This window comes from Giraffa tippelskirchi, chromosome 7, assembly GCF_054371585.1.
Source record: "Giraffa tippelskirchi isolate mGirTip1 chromosome 7, T2T-mGirTip1v1.2.pri, whole genome shotgun sequence".
Classification (NCBI taxonomy): Eukaryota; Metazoa; Chordata; class Mammalia; order Artiodactyla; family Giraffidae; genus Giraffa; species Giraffa tippelskirchi.
The window spans coordinates 21,151,462-21,166,566 of record NC_137281.1 but is presented as its reverse complement, the minus strand read 5'-3'; the positions used below and the strand labels follow the sequence as shown (position 1 = coordinate 21,166,566).

At 47.1% G+C, this 15,105-nt stretch overlaps 1 protein-coding gene and 1 long non-coding RNA gene across 10 annotated transcripts in view; one reads left to right on the top strand and one right to left on the bottom strand.

Annotated features, from left to right (window-relative positions):
* The window catches only part of ZNF536 (zinc finger protein 536), a 443,099-nt gene that overhangs the window by 40,755 nt on the left and 387,239 nt on the right, over window positions 1–15,105 (top strand). For 6 of the 9 annotated variants that reach the window (XM_081505684.1, XM_081505680.1, XM_081505682.1 and 3 more), the window contains 2 exons: window positions 3,443–3,609; window positions 13,124–13,193. The gene's annotated coding sequence lies outside the window, so the exon portion shown is untranslated. The remainder of the gene's footprint in view (window positions 1–3,442; window positions 3,610–13,123; window positions 13,194–15,105) is intronic. The other 3 variants (XM_081505679.1, XM_081505683.1, XM_081505681.1) reach the window with 1 other exon arrangement.
* Window positions 5,988–13,396, bottom strand: LOC145512106 (uncharacterized). Its single transcript, XR_014058279.1, has 7 exons — window positions 13,063–13,396; window positions 10,531–10,657; window positions 10,343–10,448; window positions 10,079–10,232; window positions 9,215–9,428; window positions 7,931–8,526; window positions 5,988–6,203 (listed from the first exon to the last, which is right to left on the bottom strand). It is a non-coding gene; the product is annotated as an uncharacterized LOC145512106 (long non-coding RNA).

Sequence of the window (15,105 nt, the reverse complement as noted above, 5' to 3'; positions counted from 1 at the left end):
TTCTAAGAATGTTTATGAAATCTTTACCAAAATGGAAAGGCTTGGAAGATGAGAGAGAAAGGATTTTTTTTTTCCTTTTCTTTGAATTGTTGTGTTTGAATTTTCTGGATTCTGGATTAGGAACTTTACCAGGAGATAAGCAAGGGAGCCTTTCACTGGCCTCTTGACAGGACAGACTAGGAAGGACTAGATTTTCTTGGGGTATCTCTGTCCCCCTGTGCTGATGCCACTGCAGTGGGCTCTGCCCTCAGAGTTATGCTCCTGGGGACCTTTCCTGTTATTTTTCATCAGTCATCTTTGCCTTTTTTTTTTTTTTGCTATAGTTTACAGGATACTTGAGGGACCCATGGCTTTGGCAGTTACTGTTTCTTCTTGTTACTATAAAATCACAGGAAACCAGTGTGAAATACTTTATGTGGCCTCCGAATTGGTTGCCCTTGAATGTTCCTGGGCCTTCTCCAGAATAACCAGTAACTGGAGCTAAACATCATATGGATTGAGAGGTTGGCAGTTCGGTAGAGCAGCAGCAGTTTGATGGCATCCTATGCCCAGATAGAGAAATGAAGAAGATGCCACCATTCGATTGTAATTTTTGCATTACTCTCCGCATTGCTGCTGGCTTCCAGCTGGGGAGGTGGCTCATGCCCACTCTGAACCTCTGTCTGGCCCCTCATCCTTACTGGTACTTTCTTACTGGTATTTGAACTTTCATTCAAGTTTCTGTCTTGGAGACGAAGGAGCAAGGATGGGGCTTTGGGGGGCTGCCCTGTTGAGGAGTGGAAGTAGTCCGAGCAGCTCCCTCCCCTTGCTCTCCAGGAGACGGACCCTGAGAGGGGTGCAGGCTGGCTGGCCTGCTCGGCTCTGGAGGCATAAGTCAGTTTGTTTTGTGAGGTGAGCCAGCAAGAAAACCACAACACCCTGCGCAGAAGTACAGACAGACCAGTCAGCAGGATCTGTGCCGAGTGCCCAGTGCTCTTCTCGAAGACCTGCCCGAGCAGCCTCTGTGGGAAGTTTTTGACCGACCATCAACTCCTCAGAGAAGTGGTGGCCAGAAGATTTCTGAAGGATCCGCAATCTCTGAGCGCTGGAGAGGTTTCCAGATTTGCACACGTGGAAATCCTCCAGCCAGGAAAGGCTTCATCAAAGCTGTACTTTTTCTTCTCCTTAAAAAAATTTTTTTTTAAATTAATAGACTTTGTTTCTTAAAGAAATTTTAGGTATACAGGAAAATTGAGCACGAAATACAGTCCCTATAAGACCCCATCCCCACATTTTCTCCTACTGTGTTGCTGCTGCTAAGTTGCTTCAGCCATGTCCGACTCTGTGCGACCCCATAGACGGCAGCCCACCAGGCTCCTTCGTCCCTGGGATTCTCCAGGCAAGAACACTGGAGTGGGTTGCCATTTCCTTCTCCAATGCATGAAAGTGAAAAGTGAAAGTGAAGTTGCTCAGTCGTGTCCGACTCTTAGCCACCCCATGGATTATAGCCTACCAGGCTCCTCTGTCCATTGGATTTTCCAGGCAAGAGTACTGGAGTGGGTTGCCATTTAGTATGTTGCATTTGTTACCGTTGATGAGCCAACATTGATACATTATTATTAACAAAAGCCCATAGTTTACATTAAAGGGATCACTTGTCATGCTGTACATTCTATAGGTTTGGACAAATGTATCCACTGTTAGAGTTTCATATAGAATAATTCCACTGCCCTAAAATCTCCTGTGCTTCATCTGGTCATCTTTCCCTCCCCAAACCCTGACAACCACTGATACTTTTATTGTCTCCTTTGTTTTGCCTTTTCTAGAAAGCTGTAGAGTTGAAATCATACAGTATGTAGACTTGTAAGACTAGCTTCATTCCCTTAGTAATATGTCTTTATGGTTCTGCTAATTCATTTTATGACTAAATACTATTCCACTGTCTGGATGTACTATAGATTGTTAGTCCGTTCTCTTACTGAGAGATATCTTGGTTGCTTATGCATTTTGGCAACCATGAATAAAGCTGCTATAAACATCTGTGGGCAGGTTTTTGTGTGGATGTGAATTTTCAACTCTTCTGAGTAACTGTTAATACCAAGGAACATGACTGCTGAGTTATATGAGAAGAGTGTGTTTAACTTTATAAGAAACTCTCCAACTGTCTTTCAAAGTGGCTGTACCATTTTGCCTTCCTACTAACAGTGAATGAGAATTCTTCTTCTATAGCTTTGTATTTGGTGGTATCATAGTTTGGGGTTTTAGTCATTCTGGTAAGTAATGGTATCTCATTATTGTTTTAATTTGCATTTCCTTAATGTCATGTCATGTCTAGCATCTGAGGTGCTTATTTGCATCTGTGGATCTTCTTTGGTGAGGCATCCAGATTATTGCCCATTTTTAAGTGGGCTCTTTGTTTTTTTTTATAGTTGAGTTTAAAGAGTTCTTTGTATATTTTGGATACCAGTCCTTATCAGATATGTCTTTAGCTAAGATTTTCTCCTAGTTTATGGCTTGTCTCTTAATGTTTTCCTTTTGTAACACCTGTGGGAACTCAGCCACCTCAGCCAGTAGCCTATATTCTCATAGGGCCAAACAGAGTCTCCTTACAGTTAGGACCTGAGGTTTTAGGACATGTGAAACCAAAAATACGCATGCAGTGTGTCTTCAGTTATGGTCACGAACTCACACACACACAAAAGAATAGAAAGAAATACACCAAAATATCAACAACAATCACACTAGCTGATAGAATTATGTTATTTTTTTCTGTGTAATATTTTGTATGTTCCAAATGTTCTGGAAGTGAGCACTATTACTTAAATAACCAGTTTTATAAAACTAAAAGAACTGGAAAAAGCAACACCTGTACAGGAGACCCTACAATGGTTCAGGTAGAAATTGTCTAACTTTCATTTTGACTCAGAGAATATCTATGGAACCAACATTTCAAGTGATGTTGATTATACTACATTTTCTCTAAAACCCTCTTCAGAAAACAAATGAATTTTTATGATGGCTAAATTCAGCTGTCACAATGGCCTGAGTTTCTGCACAGGTTGAAATTGGCACTGTACAGTATAAATATAATAGAAGCTGCTCATGTAGCTCCATATACAACTTTATACTTATAATGGAAAAGAATATTAAAAAGAATATCTATGCACATATATATGTATATGTGTATATAATTGAATCACGTTGCCGTACAGCAGAAATTAACACAACATTGTAAATCAGCTACACTTCCATTAAAAAATAAGTAAAATCAAATAGAAACAAAATGAAAACATTTTTTCTAATAGGCACATTAAAATGGTAAAAAGCAACAGGTGAAATTGGTTTTAAGGCTAAATTTTATTCAATTCAGTGTATTCAAAGTGTTATCACTCTGACATGTAAAAAGGTGTAAAGAATATAAAAGAGATATTTGACATCTTTCCAAACATGTTGTGTGTTTTAGGCTTACAGCACACCTCACTTTGGGCTGACACGGTTTTTCGCATGCTTGGTGGGCACTTGTGGTCAGTGACTAACGAGCTGGACAGTGCGGCTCTGTGTGATGGCTGAATATTCGAGCACTATTTGCCAGACAGAGTACAGAGTACCTGAGCGGCAACATTACTTGCAGTAAGTATAAAGGAAAAAAAGCACTTGTGCTTTCCAGTTTTTCACATTTCTTCTTCAAGATAAGCTGCATCATAGATACCTTATGATCTGATGACGACATGACATGTCTCCTCTAAAGGGATAAATGTTTTTAACTTAGGTGGTGATACAGTAAACTAGAAAGCATTTACAATGTGGGAGACTTGTTTTTTCCTCTTCCGCATTCCTCGCGCTCTGGGGGTCATAGCGGTCTCAAATTTGCTGTCCTGTAGAGTCTTGAACTGATGTGGGAGCTGCCTTCGCAGGGATAGGCTGAGACCTGGGGCCAGTTGGGCAAAGACATTGGAGAGATGCTGTCAGGCTGGCTCTCAGAGGAAACAGCCTCCAGGAAGAGCTGGGGTGCCCGTCCTGCCTGGTGCAGGCTCTGGGACTCCACCAGCATGGCAGTTTGGCACCGTATCCAGTGACTCAGATCTTGAGCCTGTGGGAGGCGTGTGCATGTGGTCTGTGCCTCCTGCCCTGAGCACACTGGCCTACAGGGCGGGTTCTCCTCTGCCTTATCCTGGCTTGGAATCTCCCACCTTGGGGTGAGGATTAGGAACATGTGCTGAATGGTGCCAAGGCTTGTGTGTGCTCCTAAGGACGCGTGGGGCCATAGGATGTCTCCGACTAGCGGACACCAGGCAAGCTTGGCTGCTTTGGAGATGGGGCTCTCCAAGGCCACGGGGTGGAGAGAGAGATGTTGTCCGGTCCTGGGACATAGTGGCACAGGGTGGTTCCCACGTCTTAAGAGCTCTTAACCTTGGACTTGTTACTTTGTGGCTAGTGCCTCAGTTTCTCATCAATAAATGAACACGATAATGGTATATCCACCTCACCGGGTTGTCGTGAGGGTCAGTACTATCATGAGGGATTCTGGTTGGCACATGGTAAGTACTCAGTAAACATCCATTGTCACTCTTATGAGTTTAGGAATGATTTGGTCAATGAACAGGTCCCTTTAGAAGTGGTGGCGTGTGTGTGAATATATTCCAGATATTTCCTGGACTATTAATGTATTATTTTAAGGGCTCATGCACTCCTGTCTCCTTTCTGCACTGTCAGCTTGGACTGAATCACCAGCAAGCATCTCTTCCTTCTCCTTTCACTTTCCCTCTCTCCTTTTCTCCTTCTCAGGGTTGTTTTGACTATGAATTAATTGTAGGTTGGGGGACTTGCAAGCAAAAATCAAAGCCAATAAACTTCAAAAGGATGGGGAGGACCAGGGCCACCGGGGGAGTGCAGGGCCCAACGGGGGCTCTTGTGGCTGCGGGGTGGGGTGGCGGGGGCTTTCCATTTTCCTTCAAAGGGGACACCAAGTGTTTCAGATTGTCACTTAAAAGCTCAGATGCAATACTTTGGAAATCTGGGAGAGAGGCAACGGTTTCCAAAACAGCTATTTTTATCTTTTGCCAGCAAGTATGAGCCTAGTGGAACGTAGAGTTAAACTTGGAATTTCTTGGCAAGGGTTAATAATCAATGTAGATCTCCTAACAAAGGAGATGCTGCCTTATTATACTGGGAAAGTTTTTTTTTCTTAACTGTCAGTGAAGCAGTACTAATTATTACTCCAGTGTAAATGAGGTCATTTCCTATTAAGAGAACAAAATGCTTAGCCTCGCCTTGCCAATTCATACCAACTATTTTTCACACATACTCAGCTTTTTAGTTTTTTTTTTTTAAATTTTGATAAAATCCATTCATTTGTATTAGAAAAGTGTAAACCATCGCAATAATAGTTGCCCATGATTACCCAGATGAGCTTTTGTAATGTGTGGGTTGTTTGAATACCATGTGTTAGCTATGGAACAATTAGGCAGCTGAATGGATCTTTAAAACAATCAGATACTTTTATCTCACTGAAAAAATACATTCCTTGGATGTGTACTGTTAAACCGTAAATTCTGGGGAACATTAAACTCACGTCATGAGGAGAACTTTCGGATATATGTTGATCAAGGACAAAAAGACATCCAAATATCTTGTCTTCATGTTTTCATTTTTTTATGCAAGCAAAAAGATTTAAGGAATATTGTAGCAAACAAAGGGTAATTGTTTTAGCCCAGATGTTGCTTTTGCACAACAAGCAGGTTACAATGTTCCCACAGAGCTGATGAGCCCAATCAGGGAAATGATTAAAAATTGATTTTGTCCCTGTAATTACAGTATGTAAACTACTTAGCTTGGATTGCAAAGGAAGTGATTTTCTAATTACGTATATACTCTGGTGTCTAATGATTGGTTTTTTGAAGTAATGAAGAGAGAGCACTAACGACTCCTTGGTGTTCTGTTGTTTAAGAAAGACCATCTTTAGAGTAAGCAGCAACAGACAAAGAGTTTAAATTGAATTTTCAACACTGTTAATGTGCACATGGATTTGTTTATTAAAGAGACAGAGAAGTAATTTGATTGGCTCCGAGCATCTTGGCTTTTTTTCATGCTAAAGCATGTTAAAATACATGCACCGGGTCGCAAGCTGACGGGAAGAAGCCTCTCCACTCCTCTTTTATCATCCCAGTGTCTGGGCTGATATCGCGGGCTCTCAGGTTCCTGTGAGCGTCTGATGTCTGTGTATCCTGAAAGCATTTAGATCGAACAGGTATCAAATAGCTCCTTCATCAAAGTTACCTTTGTTTTAAAATGAAAGAAGAGGCTGCCTTTGGAAGCATGTCTGGGCAGCCCAACGCACTCCATGTTATGATATTTCAGTCGTGTCCTGTGATGCTGGGCTCTGCGTCAGGGTGGCAACTGCCACCCACCCCCTATATGTATGTGCGCAAACACACACAGATGTGCGCACACACTCATACACTCACACAGGTGCCAGCCCTATATTTGGAGGCCTGACTGCAACTGCGGTGGGTCCGGGGTGGGACCCCTTGCGGGGGAGCTGATGGGGTTTAGGAAAGGGCTGCCTGAGTTCTGAGTGTTCCTTCTCTGCTGTGAGACACTTTGAGGCTGTGGAATAACAGCTCCTCAGACACCTGTTCTGGCAGAAGTTAGGAGAGGGTGGTGGCTCCAAGGTGACCCTGAGAGCAAGTGCGTGGGGAGGCCAACAGACCAGGGCACTCTGCCTTTGAAAAGATCATTTGTTACTCACAGTTCTTAAGGGGAGGGGGCACACCACGCCGTGCAGGGCTGCATGGGGGAGCACTAGGGTTGGTCGGCAAACAGAAGAGGTGAAAACATGGGCAAGAGCCTTTATTGTGTTTTTTTGAGAGAAAAGCACGACAAGGCAGGAGAATTAGACCTAGGATCGGCTGTGCTGTGCTGTGCTTCGTCGCTCAGTCGTGTCCGACTCTTTGTGACCCCCATGGGCTGTAGCCCACCAGGCTCCTCAGTCCTTGGGGATTCTCCAGGTAAAAATACTGGACTGGGTTGCCATGCCCTCCTCCAGGGGATGTTCCCAACCCAGGGATCGAACCCAGATCTCCTGCATTGCAGGCGTATTCTTTACTGTCTGAGCCATCAGGGAAACCCAAGAATACTGGTGGGTAGCCTATCCCTTCTCCAGGGGAACTTCCCGAACCCAGGAACTGGGGTCTCCTGCATTGCAGGAAGATTCTTTATCAGCTGAGCTATCAAGGAAGCCCTAGGATTTGCTAGTCAGATAATTTTAGCAGGCTCTGGGGCTTGGAATTGTCTCTGTCTCTAGTTGTCTGGTACCTGGGTGACCAGAACAGGTGGACAATGGTCCAGAGTGTGAGAGCCTGATATAGGAGGTGGTTGGGGCATGGGCTCTGGATTGGTTTGCAGATGAAAGATGTGCTCCCAGGGGAGTCATCTGCTATCTCTGGGAATTGGCTCTTGCTGGGAGAGGCTGTCCCTGCAGGATCAGTAAGGCCCCAGATGTCAAAGTATCAGAAACATACGGTTTTTGCACCTGAGCCGTGGGTTGACGAGGGAGTGGCGCCTTGTGCCACCAGATTCCAGGGCCAGGATGAGCGCAGGGTGAGTCTGGGTGCCCCTTATACCTGGCTTCCTACTCAACAAGTCTCATGGCTCCATACAAAAGGCATCCTGAATCTGCTTGCTTCTCCCCATCACTGTTGCTCTCAGCCCAGGTCAGATCAGCCTCCTCTCTCACCTGGACAACTGCTGAAGCCTCCCCAGTGGTCTCCCTGCCTCTACTCTGGTCCCCTTTTGCTATTCTCCCCATCGCAGCCAGTACAGGGTAAATCAGATCATGTTATTCCCTCACTCAAAACCCACCAATGGCTCAGAATAAAACCCATGTTTCTTACTGTGTCTGCTGAGGTATGTGAATCCTAAATAGCCCACCCTGTCCCATTTTCCCACTTACTGTCCATGCCTATCGGCTCCATGGCTTCTTGCTGTTTGTGAACACACCAGCTCTGTCCTACAGCAGGGCCTTTGCACTTGCTGTTTGCTCTGCTTGTGAAGCTCTCCCCAGCTGTTCACAGGGCTCACTCCCTTACTTCTTTTTCATCCCTTGTCAAGGTCACTTTTTAGTGAGGTCTCCTCCTTGTCTAACGATGAGTCTGTCCATTATTTTCCCAGATTTTTTTCTTCTTGGAGCTTATTATTTGCTCATATTATATGTCACTTTTATTTGTCACTGCTCACTAAGGTGTACGCTTTGCACAAGCAGAAATATTGCTTATGCCCGGTCCCTGGAACTTAGAAGTTAGAAGCCGTCTAGGTCCACGGGAGCCACTTGATGAGTGAGGGCTGAATGAGGGGCTCAGCCCCTCAGGGTCTCTCCCAGGTTGCGTTCCTCACCTGGAAGCCTCTTCTGTTGAGAACTAGAGAGGATGAGGGCTGTCACTGGGGCTCTGTCCATCCCTCTGAGCCTCGGAGAAAGAAATCAGGAATCTCTCGGTGCTTTGGAGTGGAAGTCTCAAGTCCACCATGTTTTGGCACTTGTCCCTGGTGGGCCTGGAGAATATTAAGCACTGAGTTGGGAAAGGCACCCAGACCCTCGGAAGGGGCGATGTAGCCCCAGGTGGCGTCCCCTGAAGGAGCGGCTTGAATACCCCTCTGTGTGCCCCTTTGGTGGAGCAGAGCCCAAGGCCCAGGAGGGCAGGTTCAGAGGCCTTGGCCCTGGACACTGGGGTGAGATGTGCAGACAGCTCCGGAGGTGTCTCCTGTTATCTGCACCCTTCTCCAGACACAAGGCTGAAGGAGTTTGGCTGGTCTGTCTCCGAATGCTTGTTTCCTAACTCTTGTCTGGGAGGAAAGCAGTTTATCCGGCTCCCATCTGCCCCAGACAGCCCAGACTCTGCAGCAGACAGCCCTGCTCCTGCTGCTGGAACTCCAAGCGACCCCTGGGAAGGGGCATCTCCAGGAATACACTCTGCCTCCCGCAGGGCCAGCGTCTGGAGCAGAGCGTGGGCCAGGGGAAGGGTGAGGTGAGCCAGCCCTTCCTTCTTTTCTTCCATCCGCCCTTTTCTTTCCTCCATCTCTACTGCCTTCTCCTCCCTCCCTCCCTTCCTTCCTTCCATCCACCTCCATCTCCCCATCTATCCTATTGTCCCTCCATCTTCCGCTACTCCCTCCATCCTTCCCTTTTCTCTTTACTTCCCTCCCTCAATTTCTCCCTTCCTCCCCTCTACACAATACTTACTGAGCTCTGAGCCCTCTGCCGGAGGTTGGGGACCGGGAGGTGAACGGGGCACAGCCCTTTCCCCTCGTGCTGTGGGGAACCGGTCTCAGCACGGTGCCAGGTACCAGGTCCTCAGGAAATGGTAACTCTCGTTGTCACTCATATGACCTTCCAGTTGTCATGGTGCAGAGTGGTAGATAGGTGTGTAATGAGCACAGAAAGGCACCATGTGTGTCTAGAGGAAGGATCTTTTGTGTTCATCTTGGGGCTCATTACAGAGGCCCTGGCGATGGGGGCATGTGTGGCCTGTCTGCTCATCTCCTGACTCGCCCTTGTGTCTGAGGGTGAGAGTCTGGGCTCCTGCCCCGCGAAGGTTTCCTGGCTCTGCTCAGAGCTTCCATGTCTCTCCTGGGAGAACTCAGGAGGAAGGGGGTCTCCTGTCCCCTGGTGGGGGCCCAGCAGATTCACAGGGATGCCACACTGTGGGCCCACTGTGTGCCAGGACACACCAGGGCTCACTTTTTTTTTCTGTGTCCCCCACGTCTTCCTGTCCACTGCCGCCTTCAAAATCCCTCTCTCAGAGCTTTCCATCCCCACTGCTCCCCTCCCCTTCCTCAGAGAGGCCTTAGAAGTGCCTTAGGCTCGAAGTGATCCCTCCATCCCTCCCCACCGCCTCCCTGCCTTCTCTCTCCTGCTTCTCCAAGTTGCAGTCACCCTGCACTGCTTGCTAGAGCCCCACGGCAAGATCTCTGGACCTTTGCCCTCCCCTTACCTCCATCCCTGTCTCCCTCGAGGCCCTGCCTGCACCTGCTGGGGGGCTCATGTCATGCGCCCCCCCCCCCCCCCCGGTTCCCATGGTGGCCGTCTGTCGGCTCCCTGTCTCACCAGACTCTGCACAGTGGGCTGATCCGGATCCCATGGCAGATCTGCTTGCTCCTGGCCTGCCTCAGGGCTCGGCATGCAGAAGGTCTGAGCCACTGAGTGAACAGGTCTCCTAAATTCATTTGCTCCCCTGGGCTGGTGTGTATCTTACCTGCATCTTACAGGGGAGGCAGGGGGATCAATTTCGTGGATTTCAGGCATTTTTGATGAGGCAGCTGCTACCCAGCCCCCCTTGACTCATGCCACGCTTTTTGCTGCCTTTGTTACCTGCCCCCTTCCACCGCTCCGCCGATCTGGTGGTACCCGCACCACACTGGGCTTGTGGGCCATGTCTCCTGGGTGTCCCCCTGCCTGGCTCCTCAGTGTGGGGTCCCTGTGGGAGGCAGGGATGAGCGGAGACTCATGTCAGGGACCAGGTTATGTTACTACGTTACCTCCCAAGGCGAGTTACTTACTTGTACCTGAAGAGCTGTTTTCTTTCATTGAGGAAGACAGAATTACTGCACTGGCATTTTCCTTCCTCCTCATCCTGAATTAAAGCATCAGTGTCTGATGTGGTCACCTTTGCCCGACCTGCAGTGACTGTAATGACATTCAGACACCAGGAGCCCCTCCTGTTTAGACTGGCTCGCCAAGGCACAAATGGCACTAACTCGATTTCCCCTCCTGAGGTTCCTCCTCCAGCAGGAAGCTTATTAGGCTAAACTTCCTAGGCAGGCGGCCACCTTTGGATAACCCCCTACCCATTCGGGACAGCCTTGAAGAGGGCACAGCCCCGACAAGGGCACAGCCCCAACCAGGGCACAGGGCTTGTGCTGGGGCCTCGGGTGACTCTGACCCTGGGCAGATTGCAGGAGCTGGCGGTCTGATCAGCGGTGTGAAGCCGGAGGACATGCAGAGGTGGGACTTCCCCAGAAGAAGTGTCCCGTGTTCTCCTTGTCACTGGAACTTACCACGCTTCTAAGTGAACAGCCCCTAGAGAATAGTCCTTGAATTTTATAAGCCATGTACTTAGATATAAAGTCCGAGTCTGACCTCCACCTCCTGCAGTCTCCTCCCTAAGTGTCAGGAGCCTTGTGCGCAAAGTGTCTTTGCAGCTTCAATTGGGTGCCGTAGGCCTGTGCCTCCAGGCTCTGGTAGAACCTGGTAAAGCATAGCTCGAGTGTATGTATTACACTGCCTAGATTTGAGTGTTGAGTGATACAGAAAGCACAAAATGTGGGAGATAATCTGATTGAGGACAGAGAGAGTCTTGTAATCTCTGTCCTCATGCAGATGGTTGAGATGTCGACTTGCTTTCTGTCTCAAGATAGGCAGGTAGAAATTTGTTTACAGATAGCAGTGTCCCTGTTACACTTTGAGAAAACACTTCTAGCATGTACTCAGCAAACACCTTTTTGGTTGCCAGAAATCAATCTTGGAACTGGATGGAGTGTTGCAAGTCAGTGGTTTGATGTTCAAATACCTTGGGCTGGGGCTGCCACTGCGTGCTCTCCAAATACATCTTCTAGCTCATTTATAGACACATCCTTAACTCTCTACTAGAATTCTACTTCTGCAATATCAGAATGTACAGTTTATCAAGAGTGAACACTTGCTTGCCCTGTAGTTTCTTCTGTAACACAACAAAGCAAATTAACTTCTGCACTGCACTGGCCCTGAGTTGGAGATCACAGATTAGGGCTTGGCCTCGATCACCCCAACTGATGGCTCTTGAGCCACTGTGGCAGGCATCTCAGCTTTCCCTCTGGGCCCTGATCCCATCCTGCTGCTTTCCTGGTCTTGGTTCAGAGAGAGGACTTTGATGTCACACAATACCCCTGACCCCTGGTCCAATTGTCGGTTCTTGGTCTGGACCTGTTGAGAGCTGCCCTGGCCACTGAAGAGGAGTAGTCAATTGAAATTTGGGTGAAATTTTGTGTGGTCTGCTGTAAGGGCCTCCTTAAATTAGTGAGAGAAAAAGAACCCTTGAGTACCTTCTTAGTTCCTCACTTTTAGAATTCCAAAGAGAGAGGAAGGAGGAGAAGGAGGGATACACACACACACACACACACACACACACACACACTTACATATATATACACACACATACATATATATATACACACATATATATGTGTGTGTATGTGTTAGTTGCTCAGTTATGTCCTACTCTTTGCGACTCCATGGACTGTAGCCCACCAGACTTCTCTGTCCATGGAATTCTCCAGGCAAGAATACTGGAGTGGATTGCCATTCCCTTCTCCAATATATATATATACATATATATATATATATACACACATATACACACACACAGACACACATATGTGTGTCTGTGTGTGTGTGCTAAGTTACTTCAGTCATGTCTGACTGTTTGTGACCCATGGACTGTAGCCTGCCAAACTTCTCTGTCCATGGAATTCTCCAGGCAAGAATACTGGAGTGGGTTGCCATTCCCTTCTCCAATATATATACACACACACACACATATATATGTGTGTGTGTGTGCGCGCGCTAAGTTACTTTAGTCGTGTCTGACTGTTTGTGACCCATGGACTGTAGCCTGCCAGGCTCTTCTGTCCATGGGATTCTCCAGGCAAGAATATTGGAACTGGTTACCATGCCCTCCTCCAGGGGATCTTCCCTACTCAGGGACTGAACCCTCATCTCTTAAGTCTCCTGCACTGGGAGGTGGGTTCTTTACCACTAATGCCACCTGGGAAGACTATATATAAGAGGGTGAGAGAGAGAGAGACTACCCTTATTTGCTCTCATTTCTTCTTCCATCCCACCTAGAGAAGAAATGGCTAGATGCTCCACTCCCTTCTCTTTTTGCAGGTGGCAATTTCCCATTAAAAGAAGCTGAGCAAATCTGGTTTATTGCAGCAAAGGTCATATAGTTGCCAATTTAAAAATTGCTCAATGAATTGGGGCAGTGGGGGCTATTAAATGTTTTTAGACGCTAGTTGAGTGTCTAATTGTTACCATGGCTGAATGTTGTTTACCTGTCTTATTGGACTCGATGTCTCCAATGCCGAGAATTTCTAACAGGTCTTATCTTTGCAGTTCCTGATCACCACGGCTTTAAGAATATCCACCAGCCACGAGGGAGCTCCGTTGCTTTCAGACTCGCCTGGTAAGGAACACTGATTTACAGTTTGTTGAAGGGATCCTGCCTGTGACTTGTGGGGAACCAGGCTGCCCTCTCTGGGTTGTAGACCTTTGTGCTGGGTGGAAGTTCTCCCAGCTACTCCTTTGCTTCTGTGGACAGAGGCTGGGCTTTGGAGAAGCTTCCAGATTCAAAGGTCTCTGGGATCCAGCATGGGTCCCAGGTCTCCTGGATGGCATGACTATGTGCTGTCAAGACATGCTCAGAAGGTCTCAGAATGGGGTCACAAAGCCCCGCAAAGTTGACCTCATTGCCTCTCATATGACATCCTGGAGAGCTGCTGTCCACCAGCCAGCAGTGGGAACCGAAGTTGGGGAGCTGGTGGGATGGCTTCTAAAGCTAGGCGGTCCTCCCAGGTACCACCCGTGGCCCGTTTCCCCACCACTCAGCACACGGTCCTGTGGCTTGGCCCAGTCTTGAAGGAAACCTGTGTCTGAGTGGCTCTGTGCCCGTCACCTCAATTGGACTCAAGATCACAAACTCAGTCATGGAGTGCTTTTCCCACATGAAGCTAAAAACTTAAGAAGAAGGGGCAGTGCTGATATTTGATGTCTGCAGCCTCCTCCTCTGAGGCTGCCCTGACACCTCTGTAAACTCACCCTGAGATCTAATTAGCCAAACCCACCTTCTCCTGACCATGGGCCTCCGAGGTCACTACATAAACCAGGAAAATTGATAGTGGAATTATGCACTTAGAAATTAATTTTGTACTGTACTGAATATATATTTTTTTACTGTGACTTTATCTTGTTGAAAAAGTGCTTACTTCTGATTTTGTGGATATTACTGACCGTGGATTACTTTTATTTTGGTTTTTACACAACAGTTATATTAGAAATTTGCTGTTTTATTCTTACCTTCTTAGTAAAAATCCTTTTATCACACAATGGGTAATTTATATCCATTACCAGGCCTTTCAATCCTTTTCAGTGGGGCTGTCAGCGCCGTTGGCACAGTAATGATTAATGTGATCTAATAATAGTGTGCCATTATATTACCTTAGTAAAACATGTACCAACATCCTATTCGGATCTACCAAATTCATAGCTTCCTATAATATTTTTGTTGAAAGACAGGATTACTATTTTTCAAAGCTGATTTTTTCCCCTTTAACATATTTAATGAAATTCACAATTCTTTGCCTTAGTAATCTGGGCATTTGATTGGGCTCGGTTGGTGAATTTGACATCTGTAGGCACCGTTGCGATTTGTCAGGGAGAGGCTGGACAGTCCAGAGATTTGCCAGAGAGATTATTGTGTTTTTGTTGGGCCTGGGTTGTTTTGCCTTGAAGAAAAAAATGGCTGGATTTCCAGTCCCGTCTGACATGTAATAAGAAAAGTGTGTTTTAGATCAAAAGGCAAAAGAGCAAGTAATTTGGCTCAAAGGCTCCTCTCTCCCACCCCCTGTTTTATCCACTCTCGTCACCTGCCTCGGTCTGCTGGTGAGCAGGAGGGGCCGCAGGGCCCGGGGGAGCAGCTTCAGACTCCTTTCCTGGAAATGCTCCTTCTTGACCTGCCCCTTTTTTCTTGAGGCTTTGGCTCAGCCTCTCTGGAGCAAAGGTGGGGTTCCTCAGCCTGGCCGTGCTGACATTCTGGGCCGGGTAGTTCTTCGCTGTGGGGCCATCCTGTGCACTGTGGGTGGTTTACAGCATCCCTGGCCTCAGCTCACCAGGTGTCAATTATGAATCCCTTCCCCTGTTGTGACAACCAAAAATGTCTCTTGAAATGACCAAATATCTTCTGGGGGCACAGTTGGCCTGCTTGAGAACCTCTGGTCTAACGTGATAGGAGCATAAGCAGATTTTTTTGTGGTGTGGGGGAATTCCAGCCGGAGCTCCAGGGTTTCCTGGTGCTTCCTGGGACATCTTCTGGCTGTAGG